The following is a 15,662-nucleotide window of genomic DNA, read 5'->3' as shown; positions in this document are numbered from 1 at the left end:
TATAATAACAGGTAACTGTAAAAGTCATTTTTTTCTCCTTCCGTTCAATTTATTCCTACATAAGGCAGTTTAAAAGCAGCTTCCAGAATGACACCATATACTCTTTTAACATTACAGACTGCCACCTTCAGGGAAATCAAGAAACATCTAAACACAATTGTGAAAACATTCACTCCGGTATCTTGAATCTTTACAACCTAATGCATACTGAGCAGAATACATTAAGGTGTTTCAAATGATTGGCTTGATCCATAATATATACAAGGACATTTTTATAACTGAATAAGATTAATCAATTCACATTGCAAATTTAATTCTTTACAAAGGAACAGATAGAGGAAAATGTTTCATAAAGTTGCAAAACTTAAAGTATGTTTAATGAAATGTGTTTTGGCTACAAAAATTAAAATATATCAATTGTTTCAATGTGTCAGTGTTTCAATCACTTCATATTCTGAGTTATTTTATACCTATCACTCTCACTCCCAAAACAACACAGAACATTTACATGTTAGAACTAAGCAGCAGGTGGCTATTAACATGGAGGAAACTTTCAGTACTCCCTAACAAATCTATCACCGAAACATGTCTGATTATTAAGGTCAATTGGTTTTTAAATAAAAACCCTTGAGATTTTAGCTCAATGCAAATCACAATCAAGAAACAAACACAGAAGCACACAAACACAAACAAAATATTGTCACAGAATTGCTTTCTGCCTTGGTGTTTAATCAATAGTAATTATAATGAGTTTGTGCTGCTCAATAGGAATTGTGCTCCTGAAACTTGAACAATCTATACTTTCCAGTAAGGGAAGATCTTTCAAATTCACAACAGAAAATAAGAAATATAACAAGAACTGATTAAATACATTAGATGATATTAGTTAGAAATTAGTTTGAGTTCAACTCTAAAAGGAAGAAATTTAACTCACCTATCATCAGTGATTTGTAAAGTCAAACGCTCTACCTGAACTGAGGGAACTACATTCTAGGCTAAATAATAAAATGAGATACTTCTGTAAGGATAATTAAAGTGTTACAAATTTAGAGTGGCTGAAAGTAGTTAGCATACATGTATTCTTATTATAAATTAAACATTTTAGGGAGTATAAAACAGCTGGATAAAAATTACTTGAATGGGTTGTTACACTAGGATTCTTGTGTGATCATCACATCCATTGAGCAGAGTGATGCTGTTAGGTAAAGGAACGCACAGCAATGTTTCTACTGTTTTTGAAAATAAGCACACGCTGATAACTAAGGGAATGAGGGGGCACACCGTCTTCCCCCCAGGGCATATTCTAAAATTAATAGAGTTGAAGCTCTGGGTCTCAACATGATCAAAATATAAAAGAGCTTCTAGGATAGTAAATTCATATCTGGGACATGAATCAACACAAATGACAGAGCAGAGTGGCTTGTGTTTGCAACAGGAACAAATGATAACTCAGTTCTTCAGATCAAAGAATGACGCAATGTCAACGAAATGACAATCCTCCAAAAGGTAATGTGGAAATGATGACATACAAAACATTTTTTTTTCTGTCTGAGTAGATTTAGGGTTCTATCTTTGTTTTAGTTGATTGCTTATACTCAGTTGGTGATATTTCTGTGGACCCTGTTATATCCTATGCCTGCTTAGATCATGGCTGTCCACTCAGTTGTATTTTCAGGAGGTATTAGCTGGAAAATTGAAACAATATTCTTGATTTATACTAAATTGAATATATCATATAGATATTAAATAAACTGCCTTAATTAAAATATACATATATATATTTGAAGATGCAGAAACAGAGTAGAACATGCACACACACATACAGAGAGAGAGAAAGAGAGAGAGGTGTGAGAGATGTGCTGGTTCATTCCCAGATGATCACAATGGCCATGGTCGGGTCAGGTAAATGCCAGGAACAGCAGCCAGTGGATACTCTTCAAGGTTATCATATTTATGCAGGAGCCCAAGGAATGAGTCATGTTCTGCTGCATTCTCAAAAGCGTAAACAATGAGCTGGATCCCAAACGAAACAGACAGCATACATACTGATACTCCTACAGGATGCAAGCATTGCAGGTGGTAGCTTACTTACTCTATCACAAAACACCCAACTGCCTGACTTTACTAAATTCTGCTTTGTGTTTATTTCCCATTTATCAAGATCATAAAAGGTCAAAATACTCCATAATTTTTTAGTTCTTCCAAACTTTTAAAATATATTTTGTAGAAGGCTGTTTCATGCAGGTTTAGGATTGATTATGTATATTTTTATCCAAGTCTAAAATTTCTTCATATAAAATAATGCTTGCCCTTCAAGTACTCTCTGAGGCTTCATAATCTCAACTGTTCTTAACATTTAGCATACATTGTTTATGAGATTTTATCTTATTCAATGCAGTTGATCCCATAGCTTAATATGATAAATTTAGAAGAAAAGCGAACTTTTGATGTAAAATTGTTTTCTCCTTCTTTGTATTTTTAAATTTTTTCTTTTTTTTAAGATTTAGTTATTTATTGGAAAGTCAGATATACAGAGAGGAGGAGAGACAGAGAGAAAGATCTTCCGTCCAATGATTCATTCCCCAAATGAGTGCAACGGCCGGTGCTATGCCAATCCGAAGCCAGGATCCAGGAATTTCTTCCAGGTCTCCCACATGGGTGCAGGGTCCCAAAGCTTTGGGCCATCCTCGACTGCTTTCCCGGGCCACAGGCAGGGAGCTGGATGGGAAGTGGAGCTGCCGGGATTAGAACCAGCGCGCCCATATGGGATGCTGGTGAGTTCAAGGTGAGGACTTTTAGCTACTAGACCATGCCGTTGGGCCCTTCTTTCATTTTTTTTTTTCTTTGAAGCATATTTCTTTGGTAGACTTTTTTTTTTGTCTGGACTTGGTGAACTACATATATCTCTGTAGTATAAATTGGCATATATATGTGTGTATATATATATGTATGTAAATATGTATATATATATACATGTCCTATCCTATTATCTGTGTTTAGTTCTACAGGTTGCATGAAATCTATGTCCATTGTGCACTTTTTGGTAAGATAGTATTTTGTGGTCAGATGCAATACTTTCAGAAGAATTATGCTGTTCTGTTGTCCCCTTTTCCGAGGTTGTTTGGTACTGATTATTTTCTACATCTGTACTCATTATTGGTACAAATGGTCTCATGCTAATATTGTCAGCTGCTTTTAAATATTGCATGGGATTATGGTTCCCAAATTTCTTCTTAAAATACAGGACATTTAGGGGCCGGTGGTGTGGCCTAGCGGCTGAAGTCCTCACCTTGAACGTGCCAGGATCCCATAATGGCACTGGTTCTAATCCCAGCAGCTCCACTTCCCATCTAGCTCCCTGCTTGTGGCCTGGGAAAGCAGTTGAGGACGGCCCAAAGCTTTGGGACCCTACGCCCGTGTGGGCTACCCGTAAGAGGTTCCTGGATCCTGGCTTCGGATCAGCATAGTATCGGTGGCTGTGCACACTTGGGGAAAGAATCATCAGAAGGCAGATCTTCCTCTCTGTCTCCCCTCCTCTCTGTATACCTGACTTTCCAATAAATAAATAAATCTTTAAAAAAAAATACAGGACATTCAGAGTGATTCTGGCAAAATACTGATCACATTGTGAAATACTTAAATACACAATGACCTGTCACTCATCATTTGGTTTTGCAAGTTTACAGGTTTATGCAAACAAAGACACAAAAGTATTAATGAATGCTCTTACTGGAATTTTCTAGACAATTTACTTTGTACAATGTGATTTCATGTTTTTGACAAATGTTTTCTTCTCCTACCATTACTACATTTGCATTTCCTCCTTAACTGTAGTTTTGCTTTCCAGCAACAGTTGCCTAGACAATCATGGTCTAAACATAGTAGATGGGAAATTATAAAATCAAACAATTCAGCTGCCTTAATTGCACATATCCTGAGTCAGGTGATAAAGTCATGTGTCTTTTTGCTGTCTACTTTGAGTATGAATTGAATCTCTCCAATAAACCATGATGTATATGCTCTGCACCAATTGATCATTTAGTAATATAATAATATCACAGTATTGTATTTTTGCTAAAAGAACCGTATTTTGTTTTTTGTTTTGTTTTGTTTTAAAGTTATAATGATCCCAGGATGCAAGAATTGTGATAATGGCAATTCAGACATGTCAAAGAAATACAGTTGTGTTATGCTTCTCTCTCTAAAAATATGTGGTATAATATACCTACAGTATAGCATTGTTATTAGAATCATTCCATTTAATTATTGATTATTAGGGTTAAGCACTTTTTATATGCTTAACTTTGATTATGGGCTGGCATTTGTGTCCATATAAATTGAGGGCTTAGTACCATTTGTGATTCCAGGCATCCACTGGGGTCTTGGAAATTAGCAATGTGAGTAAGGGAAGACTAGTATATATCAATGTTCCTGTTTCTATTCAGTTTAATGATGCGTCTTAGTCAAAAGCATTCAGTGACTTTTTTTTCCCTCTTTATAAATAGACATAACTGGAATAACTTGGTGAAACATAGGCCCAAGGTAACACAGTAAAAGAGAAAAATGAAAACAAATGGGGAAAAATAACATTCTATAATTTAAAGAACTGTAACAGCTGGATGTGTTCTTACTCAATATCAGCATATCTGTGTCAGGAAAAAAAAAACATTAGGAGTGACTGCCTGATTAAGAATGTTTTCTTAGAACATAGCAGTTGATGTTGTATCTTTCCTGACATTCACTGGCAGCTGAGTGAATGGTGTTTGATGACTGGAAAATAGTGTAGTTGTTAATGAATTAGGGAAAATGAACATTGGTTTCTGTGAATTAATGTAAACACTCATTCTGGCATGTGCTCAAACAAAGGCGACCCTGCTTCAAGATGCTGTGTCACACATGGAAGTGTTTGGGTATGATTCCTTCATGGAATTCCTCATTCTAGGTCCCTGACCTGCTTAAGGTGTACCTTAAAAGGCAGGAAATAAGGGCTTGCCAAGCTGAGTTCTTGCCTTGTGGGTGGAAGGACTAGGTTGTGTTTCTGGTTCTTAGTTGCAGGAGAACCAAGTTCTGGCTACAGCAGGCATTTGAGAAATGAACCAATGCACAGGAGATCTCCCTGTGTGTGTCTCTTTACCATTTAAATGGATAAAAGCATAATGAGCAATATCAATATCTTCAAAGTTAAAAATGTTATGCTTCCTAAAGAAGACAGAAAAAGAAAAGTTGTTGCACTACCAACGATATTTTAATGCTTGTAACTTGTTAGAATATTAAAAAGAGGCAACATGAAGCAATGGTGAATGAAGCCATTTTCAATGACTGGATGATAAAGACCACAGATCTGCAGAATATCTTGTTTTTATGCGATGGTTTAACAATGTGTTTGCCAGGAAGAATTGCTTCAGACTATCCAAAAGGAAGACTTGAATCTTCTGTTGTTTTTAGTGGCCATAACTCTACAGTGACATTTATCAAAGACAGGGCTGCATTATTGATATATCAGAGTAGCTTAATTTATGCGCGTGCAACTCACCCCAAATCTACTTTGCATGTGGTATTTATATATTTATACGTTCTCAAGGGTTTAGATACTTCATTTTATGCTGAAATCTTTTAAGATTCTTCTTAAAATATTATTTATTATTATCTAAAATATTTCCCCTCTAGAGAACTTTATTAATCTGTTACTTTGCTGACCATTTGTTGGTGCCAAGTAAAGGTGATACTGGAAATTTTTACAAATCTTTCTGTGGAATCTGTTTTGAACTGATATGTTCAATAAAAACAAAGTTTTTTTTTTTTTTTTTTTTTTTTGCTTTATGATTTTCTACCTCTTTTTCCTATTGGAAGAACTTTCCTTTTTTTTTTTTCATGAGCTTGAAAAACGCCCTCAATGAAGTTTAATATAGGATAGACTTCAAGCATCTCATTCCAGCCACCTCATTTTATGCTTTGCAACACTGAGGCCCAGACAAAACAGAGTTTCCCAAATTAAATGTTCAGGGTAAACAAAATACAACAATTAGCTTGAGACTAGAAAGTGATTTTCAAAACAGAGCCAGACTATTGTGTCCCTGCTTTAATTGCATTCTGAGGAAGGGAGCGTTCCCTAATCTTTCTGTTTTCCGGTCTCTGACTGTGAAGGCAGATAACCGTCCTGGATCACAGTGACTCAGAACTCCAGAAACCCACCAGGAAGCAGGTGCCTTGTTCCATTCTGATGAACAGGAAACGTGGACAAAAGAAAACTCTTAAATGGAATTTAGAGGAAATTGTAATTCTCTTCTCTAGAGGCGCAGTTTTAGACTTCTCAGAAAATACCTGAATGACAGCACTTTCACTATGAATGCAGTTCACTAAAAACAGACAGCAACCATGCATGCCCTCCATTAGTCCAGGGCCACACAACTCACCGACTCCAGGAGAAAAGAAGTAAGGCTATGTGGAGAACTCATTCAAGTCAGTACTCCTCTTTTTATGAGCTATGTCGAGTCAGACTGGTCTTTTTCATATGAACCACCACAGCTCATGGATTTTTACCCCACGATCCACAAATTGAGCATTTAAGTGCATTTAGTCAGTTACACATGTGCACAAGCAGAAACACACAGCTTATTATTTTTCATTGTTACCTAAGTATGCGCTGAAGCCAAGAATCAACTATTTTTAGTGGTACAATGTGAATTGAAAAAAGCTCACTGCAAATGTAATAAACAAAATATTACTTGGTCGCTAAAAAATTTGGAATCCAGACAAATAAGATGCTTCAGAAAGTACATGAAAATGCATTTTATAAACAAAACTATGAATGCCTGAATTGAAATATTTTATACAAAAGCAATTATCTTTTTGTACTTTAAATATCAGCTATAAATCAAAGAAAGTTACATTTGTCTTTTTGTGTGTGTGTTATTTCACTAAACAGTGTGGTCTCCAATTATGGCCATGTTGCTATAAACCACAGAATTTCATTTATTTGTATATGTAGGTAGTGTTCCATCCTATCTCACATTTTGTTTATCTATTCATCAGCTGATGGACACGCGTTGATTTCATCTCTGAGCTCTTGTGAATTGAGCCACAATAAACATGGGCTACAGATGCCCCTTTTCTATGCAGGTATTGCTTCGCTTGTGTAAAATCCGTGGTGTGAAATGGCTTCATTCTATTTCCATCGACTGCAGTATTTTCAAAACAGGTCAAGTTCATCCTCAAAGTTCACATTTAATCTGGGCTTACACAAACATCGCTTTAAATAGAACATTAAATTTGTAAAACACTGGTAAATGAAATTGGAAGTCACCCAGAAAAGTATGAGTGAAACACTTCTCCTTGGCTCCTAAGTCAAATGCTTTTCGTACCAATGTTTTTAACTGTACGAAAAAAAACCCCTTATGCTTCAAAAGGATAATGTGCAACTGGCCCCGGCAGAGGCAAACACAGGATTCCTCAGCAGGGAGTGTCCTGTTCAGGAAGTTCAGGCCAGAAAACTACTCACTTGATGATCACCAAAGCAAGACTTTCAATTTCAGAGTTCTGTTCTTGTCTGTATCCATAGAGTTCACCCTGCCTTCTGTCTTGATTCTCCTGCTGGTGGAAATCCCAGTTGTCCTTTATTAGCTATTATGAAAGAAAGCTTTGACTTTTCCGCCCAAAGGCTTAAAGAACAGACAATATTGTATGTCTGGAGCAAACAGCCGCCTATCTACCTTTTTATACACAGGCACTATTGACTCTGCAACCCAAAGCGTCACCAAAGTTCCTTCAGATTTGTCAGTTATTTTTAAAAGGTTAGTGTTCCAGTTCATACGATACTGTTATGATATTATTACGCACAGCTAATTCCCCCAAACTGGTTCTTTACCGTGAGCCGAAAACTCCAGAAGCAACCAGGTATCTCAGGAGGTTTATTCCAGCCGGGCAGGACCGGGATGCAGGTGGCGGGAAGGAAAAGGGGAAGGGGGAGGAGGAGGGGGGGGAGGCCGGAAGGAGAAGAAAGGCCGAGCCGCACCTGGGGGCTTTTTTTTCCACTCAGGTAAGTTTGCGAGGTGTGTGGGCGGGGATTGAGAGGGCAGGCCCCAGGGGATTGGTGCCTGAGCCTGTCACAGGTGATTGCCCAAGAATGATTGGTGAGCAGGCAGAGCTGGGGAAGGGGCTCGGAGATTGGGGGTGGGATTCTCAGGTGAAAAGCCTGATTGGCAGCCGGCTGGACTGGCGCGAATTTCGTGAGCTGTGAGGAAAAGGAAATGGCGCCCCGGGTCCTGGGTCCAGGGTAGGATATTCAAATAACTCCTTACAAGATTATATTCAAGTAATTTTTTCTTTTTGCAACACCAACATGTCTTGTCTATAATATTCCGTGTAATTCCAGCAAGTGCTGCTATTTTAATTTATTTTTAGTAAATTTTTTTAAGATTTATTTTATTTTTATTGGAAAGGCGGATATACAGAGGAGACACAGAGAGGATCTTCCATCGGATGATTCACTCCCCAGGCTGGAGCTGAGATAATCTGAAGCCAGGAGCCTCTTCCGGGCCTCCCACGCGGGTGCAGGGTCCCAAGGCTTTGGGCCGTCCTGGACTGCTTTCCCAGGCCACAGGCAGGGAGCTGGATGGGAAGCGGGGCCCCTGGGATTAGAACCAGCGCCCATATGGGATCCTGGGCGTGCAAGGCGAGGAACTTAACCACTGTGCTATCGCGCCGGGCCCTAGTAATTATTATTTTCTCTCATTTTTTATTTGTAGTACATTCGGACCTTTAACAAAATGGTATGAAATTTCCCTGACTATTCCTTTTTATTAGCTGCAAGGCAGAGTAACGGAAAAAGAGAGAGAGAGAGAAATTTGTTGTGCCACAACCCCAGCATTCCATGCATTCCATGATGTATATACTGCATTAATACTGAATCTTAGATGCAGTGGTCAAGCAAAATGGCTACCTGTTGGTAATTCTTGGAACCCGAGAACTAACATTATTGTATCTACCAAAGGGGATTAAAAGTGACAGTAGAAAAATGAAATTAAAATATAAGTTTTCTCAGGTGCAAATTTGTATTGCTATAGATACATTTACTGGGCACACAGAGAAGAAAGAAAAGAGAAAGAGTGAACTTTAATCAGCTGATTCACACCTCAGCGGGCAGCATAGGCAGGGCTAGCCAGGTTGAAACTGAGCTTGGATTCCCTGGTTCTCCCACAGAGTAGGCCCTGAAATACTTCGACAATCTTCTGCTGCTTTCCCAGGCACTTTGACAGGGATCTGGATAGGAAGGTTAGGCAGGACTGAACTGGTGCCTGAATTGGAATTCTGCTGGCAATGCAGGTGGTGCCTAAACTGCTGTCACAACACACACTCAGTGCAAAAAATAGTTTGAAATCCATGTGTTATTATTTTTACAAAATACTTCAGGTAAAAAGAATTTTGCAGCAAAATATACTCATTTATAAACTTCCTTTTGTTCAGAAAGCAACACATTTTAATTCTTAAGTACGCTCTGTTCTGCAAGGTTAGTATTTGAAAAGCAATACATCACAAGAAAGAAGAAAAATCTTGTTCTGATGCACTTTTAAAACATTTTTTCCCCAAAAAAGATATTGGTTTAGTGTGCATAAAGACAAAAGCTACAAACAATAATGGAATACAAACATTGACAATTCTGCTCAAGCAATCATAAAGCATTAGGCTATAGTAAAATAGCATTCTTAATTATTAGTTTGACAAAAATGTAAAACAAATTTTGCAAGCCTACATTTACAGCAATACTAATATACAGTTATTTCTTTCTTTTTATTTTGTTTTAAATATGAGCTTTGTTGTGTAAGGGAGAACATGCAGTGTTTGTCTTCCAGGGTCTGATTTACTTCACTAGAACTGATGTCCTCCAGGTAAGTCCTTTTTGGCTACAAAAGGTTTTTCATAGTGAAACCATTTTTCTGTTGCATATATATATATATATATACTACATTTTTTATCCATTTATTTGATGATGGTGGCTTGATGATTCCGCATTTATCTGTTGTAAACAGTACAGCTATAAGCATAATTTTGCAGGTATCTCTTTTATTATGTTCAAGTATTTGGAATATATAGTCACTAGTGGGGTTGCTGGATCATATGGAATGTCTGTTTAAAGTTTGTTCAGAATTCGCCACACTGTTTTCCTCCGTGGCTGCAGAGAATTACATTCTGACCACCACAGTGCAAGTGTCCCCCATTCCTCTGCAGCCTCAGCAGGATCTCTTGCTCCCTGCGTTGGTCACTTTAGTCACTCTAACAGAGATGGGGTGGTGTCTTCTGGTCTTGATGAGCACTTTCCTGATGGCTAGTGATGCTGAGCACTTTGCTTTCATTTCTTACTTAACCATTTTTACTTTGCTTGAGAATCGCTTGCCCTCTTCTCAGCTGGGTTGATTATTTCTGTTGAGTTTTTACATTGCTAATATATTTGGGATTTAAATATTTTGTCAGAGAGATGGCTTGAAATTTTTTTTTCCCATTCTGTTGGATATCTCTTCACTGTATCGTTTTCTTTGTTGTGCGAAATTTTCTGTTTGATGTAACATGTTTCATTTGACTTTGCTTTTGTTGCCTCTGCTCTGGAGAGCTTACCCAAGAAGTCAATGTCTTAGTTTATTTCCCCTACATTTTCTTCCAGTAGCTTCAGAGTCTCAGGTTTTATATTTAAGTGTTTGATCCATTCTGAGTTGAAACACCCAGTAATTAGTTTTCTGTTGTTTTATAAAATTATCATTTGTGTAACACCGTAGAACAACCTTTGTTATTATCATACAGTCACCATCTATGTGGAGACCTGGGTTCTTAAAGCTGTGACCATGGTGCAGGTCAGACTGTATTAATTGTTGGAAGACAAAATTCTCTATCTCTGCAGCTGAGTAAACCTACCAGGTCCCTTGCTTCACGGGGAGCTGGTGTGCAATGACCGCAAACAGCAGCCTCCTTGGTAATATTTGCAACCTGTTGCTTTTATGGGTTGCCGAGAGAACCTTGGAGCCATCTGTTTACAGCAGCTAATCCCGCCTCTGACCGCTTGCTGCTCCTTATCTAGACTGCAGATAGGCATGTACGGTGCTTTTCAAAAGTAGCAGGCAGAATAGCCAGGGTTCATAATGACCAAGTCATCATGTCCATTGCACCAAGCTGCAGAACAGGGAACATGTGGTTAAGGCTCTACACAAGGCCAAATTCAAGTTCGCTTGTCTCCAGAAGATCCATATCTCAGATAAGTAGGACTTTGTTGAGTTCAATGCAGATGAATTTGGACATGTGGTAGTTGAAAAGGTGAAATACATCCCCAACTATGGCCCCTTGATCGAGTGGTGATGCCAACACTCATGACGGCCTCCGCTGTCCTGTGTCCTTTATCCCATCAATAAAAAAAAAAAAACTTCTCTTCCAAGTTCACAAGGCTATTGTAGATATTGTAGAATTTAGTTTTCTGCAGTTATGGAAATAGAAGTCCATTTTATTTTTCTTGATGACAGTGACAAAATTACACAGGTACTTATATCCTCTGGTTGCCTAAAATTGGGACACGACTTGGCTCAGTTAAGTTTCTTAAAAGTCAATGTATATGAAGAAAATGCAGTATGTAAAAAAAATGGTAGTTTTCCTTAACAAGTAAGCTGTAATTCTTGTGAATCAAGTTTTGTTTCAGATAACTGACATATGTATAATTTGGAAGTAAAATTCAAGCGGAAATTATTTGTGTTTGTTCCCAACAATATTTCTCTTAAGACATGTAGCCTCATGCAAAATTTTAGTGTATTTGATTTAAAATTTAAAACTAGAAAAAATGTAAGGCACACAGAGATTTAGGAAGATATTTATAGATTATAGCCTGTAAACTTTCTCATGGTCATTACTGATTTTCTCCATCAATTAGATTGACAGCTTCAGTCTAAATTCTATACTTTTATCTTCAACACATGATATTTAATAACCAGTTGTAATCTGTACAAATAAAAATAGGTTTCTTTTTTGTTGTACATTCATCCTGCCATAACACTCCTGACCAAAATAAAAATCATGTTTCCATTTTTGAAGTAAATAACATTTTTAAAGATGTATACACATATGCTTTTATTTATATAGAAAGGACACATAAAAGCTAAAGTTTGTTTTCTTTCCAGGTACAAAGAACATTTTGTTCTTTAATATTTGAAAAATAATCTTAAAAACATTTTGCCTCAGAACTTTGAAGATGCAGCCTTGAGGTCTTTTTGCATGCATTCTGATGAGAAATGCAATACCAAAATGCTCCTCATTATCATGAACAAAAAATCTGTCTGGAGTGATCTAAGACTACATAATACTGTTTTATTTCATCCTCGTATTTAAAAATGTTTGTCTATTTTTCTTGGAAACATGAAATCCACTAAGAGAAGGAGAGACAGAGAAAGATTCTCCTATTTGCTGGTTCACTCCCCAGATAGCCAAAAGCAATGCAGCTGAGCTGGTTGAATCCAGAGCTAGGACTCAGCAGCTTCCTTGTCTGCCTCAGGCGTGCAGGAGCACAAGGCTTTGGGCCATCTACTGCACTCTCATTCCATACACAGAAAGTTAAATGGGAAGTAGTGCGACTCTGACATGAAACCTGTTCCCATATGGGAGTCAGTGCTTGCAAAGTAAGGATTTAACCATTGAGACATTGTGTCAGGCCCTTTCACTTCCAGTATAACTTCAGTTATCCAGAGTAAATTTAATTTTTTCATCGAAAAATCTGAGTCTTTGTAGTTTCTAATAGCTTCTAAACGGACTAGATGCTAGGTTTGGATTGTAATTCTGAACACAAATATTATACCTGTTGGACATGAGTCCAATCACACTACCCCATGCAGTTGTGCCATAGTTTGTCTTGGCTGTGATGTTCTCAGCTGCAAAAATTGTCCGACTCCTTTTTCCCTTAATTAGACACTTTTGAAATGGCCCTTGCACTGCTTAATTCCAGGGTATGTGCTATCTTCATGTTTTGGAGTTTCTTTCTCCCTTCTCCAGGGGATAGGAATCAAAGAAAAGATCACTCTTTAAAATATATTTTTTTAAAAGATTTATTTATTTTTATTGCAAAGTCAGATATACAGAGAGGAAGAGAGACAGAGAGGAAGAACTTCCGTCCTTTGATTTACTCCCCAAGTGACTGCAACAGCTGGTGCTGTGCCAATCCAAAGCCAAGAGCCCAGATCCTCTGCTGGGTTTCCCACGTGGGTGCAGGATCCCAAGGCCTTGGGCCATGCTTCACTGCTTTCCCAGGCCACAAACAGGGAGCTGGATGGGAAGTGGAACTGGATGGGATTAGAACCAGCACCCATATGGGATCCCAGTGCTTTCAAGGTGAGGACTTTAGCCACTAGGCGACGGCTCCAGACCCTAAAATATAATTTTAATTTGTACATTTTCATTTTAATTGAAAGACAGAGAGATATAGAGGTACAGAGAGAAGTCTACTCACTGATTCTCTCCTCAAATGGCTGTCCGAGCCATGGCTTGGACAGACCAAAGTCAGGAGCCTAAAACTCAATCCAGATCATGGGGGGCAGGGAGCTATTTGTCTTCATCTGCTTCCTCTTAGGGTTTGCATTAGCAGGAATCAGGAATGGAAGAAGAGCCAGGATTCTTTATGGGTGGTGAATTTTCCAAGCAGTATCCCAACCCCTTACAGCAATGACCATTTCTGAGTCCACAGTCTTCCCAGAAGCTGCTTCAAGGTTTCAATCTGCTTCAAGCTTAGTTCAGCTTTTCGGGGTGTCTGTGAAGCAGCAAAGAGGAGGCACAGAAGGCCTCAGCCCTGAGCGCTGAAATTCCATCGCTAAAACTGAAGCAGAGAAATCAGCTACTTAACAGCCACAGTTAAAAATATTCTAATACTATACAAATAAATGCAGTGTTATGTTCAACCAGTGTTCTATACTCTTAGACTCAGTCCATCTGTTCTTCTGTAAAAATACCCAAGACTTGTCCTTTTTAACAAATGTACTCTAAGAGAGCTTGGGAAATCTAACATCACGATGCTGATGTCTTCTGCCTAGTGAGGACCTTCTTGCATCAAACATATTGTAAGTTGGAAACTTGATAAATGTCAAACTCTATTAAACCCTCTGATAAGGACACCATATTCTATTTGTGGAATCGGAGAGACTGTATCATACAGTCACCTCTTCCAGTTCTCACTTTTGACACAACAGACACAGGATTTCAACACCTGAATTTGGGAGAAGCTGCAATTAAACTATGGCATTACTTGAATGTGAGTCTGCTTCTTAATGTGAAAATAACTCCAAGCAATTTGTATGGATCATACCTGTACAGGGTGGGTTTATGCTGATTCCAAAAATTCAACAACTTGCAGTGGTGTTGTGATTTACTGGTTTAAGTGTCATATGCAACACTTTTATCCCATAACAGGGTTAGTGCTTATCCTCACTGCTCCATTGGCAATCCATCTTTCAGCTTATATGCCTGGAAAGGCAGAAAATGAGGCTCAAATACTTGGGCCTCTGCCATTTATGTAGGAAACAGAGTGATGACTGGGTTTCTGGCTCAATCTCTGATGCTGTAATCATTTGAGGTGTGACTCAACAGTTGGAAAATCAATCTCTCCCTCTCCCCCTCTTCCTCTCTCTTTTCTCTCTCCCCTTTCTCTCTCTCTTTCTCTTCTAATTCCCTATGCCAATCCCCATTTGTGTTCTCTTCACTTTGAAATAGATAAATCATCTTCAAAACATGTAAAATGTCAGCATATTAAATGAACTCTCATGACCTGGCATTGTGTTCAGTTTCTCTATTGTTAGTGACTGCAACAGGAGGTTTTTCATGCTCAGGATATATCCAAAACAAACCTGGGTGGCGTGTACTTCTCTTCCCAGACATCCTTCGTTCTACTCTCTGCCTGGGAAGTTGCTCTTTCTTTAGGACTGGTAGTAGTTATCTCAATGGGAATTTTTTTTTCTTATGCCTATTTCCCATGCCAGCCTACGTCTCATGAGTCATCCTTTTCCCCAGCTTCCAGGCTTTGTCTGTGTGATTGTACCTTTCCCTGTGGGCTTCAGAGTCAGGATTCACAGGGGGGCATCCATCTTGTCTTCTGCATCTCTGAAGTGCCATATTGTGGATTAGCTTGGCATGATGAGTGAATCAGCAAATGCCAAGTATAACGAAAATAAGATGAAAGAATAAGATGCATCATGGTTACTCAGAAGTGATATTAATCCTCAAAGCTTCAGACATTTGAGAATTATCACTATCCCCTCCTTAATTGAAAGAATATATTCTGTTATACTAGCATTGTTCTTGTGTGGTAAGACTGGACTTCAAAGGAAATTGGCCAGATGTGATACTGAAACAGGGTTGATGTTCTCATCTCTTCATTATCCTGCTCAGTGCGATCGCATTTGTCTGTCCTCCATAAATGATTTTATGTTGGCATCTAAAATATCCCGCATTACATTGTTAACAGTTTCGCAGTTGGCTTTTAATAGCAATTTCGTCTCAGGTGATTTATAAAACGGTGGAATGGGCTTAAAAAAGAAAAAAAATTGATTATGAACTCCAAAGCTAACTGTATATAATTAATTGCTAGATTATTATATCCCTTCAATAACCCAAAAATTGATATTTCATTGTGATTAATTGGGTTTGATTGCTTG

General features: G+C 38.2%; 1 protein-coding gene and 1 non-coding gene across 2 annotated transcripts in view; both read left to right on the top strand.

Annotated features, from left to right (window-relative positions):
* SNTG1 (syntrophin gamma 1) overlaps positions 1–15,662 on the top strand; it is a 584,956-nt gene that overhangs the window by 310,144 nt on the left and 259,150 nt on the right. The gene's annotated exons all lie outside the window — the stretch shown is intronic.
* On the top strand, positions 10,883–11,016 carry LOC121151410. Its single transcript, XR_005883169.1, has one exon. It is a non-coding gene; the product is annotated as a small nucleolar RNA SNORA70 (small nucleolar RNA).

Source organism: Ochotona curzoniae, unplaced genomic scaffold, assembly GCF_017591425.1.
Source record: "Ochotona curzoniae isolate NIBS_2020 unplaced genomic scaffold, NIBS_Ocur_1.0 contig_2318, whole genome shotgun sequence".
NCBI lineage: Eukaryota > Metazoa > Chordata > Mammalia > Lagomorpha > Ochotonidae > Ochotona > Ochotona curzoniae.
The sequence above is the reverse complement of the archived record's forward strand: the minus strand, read 5'-3'. Positions and strand labels throughout refer to the sequence as shown.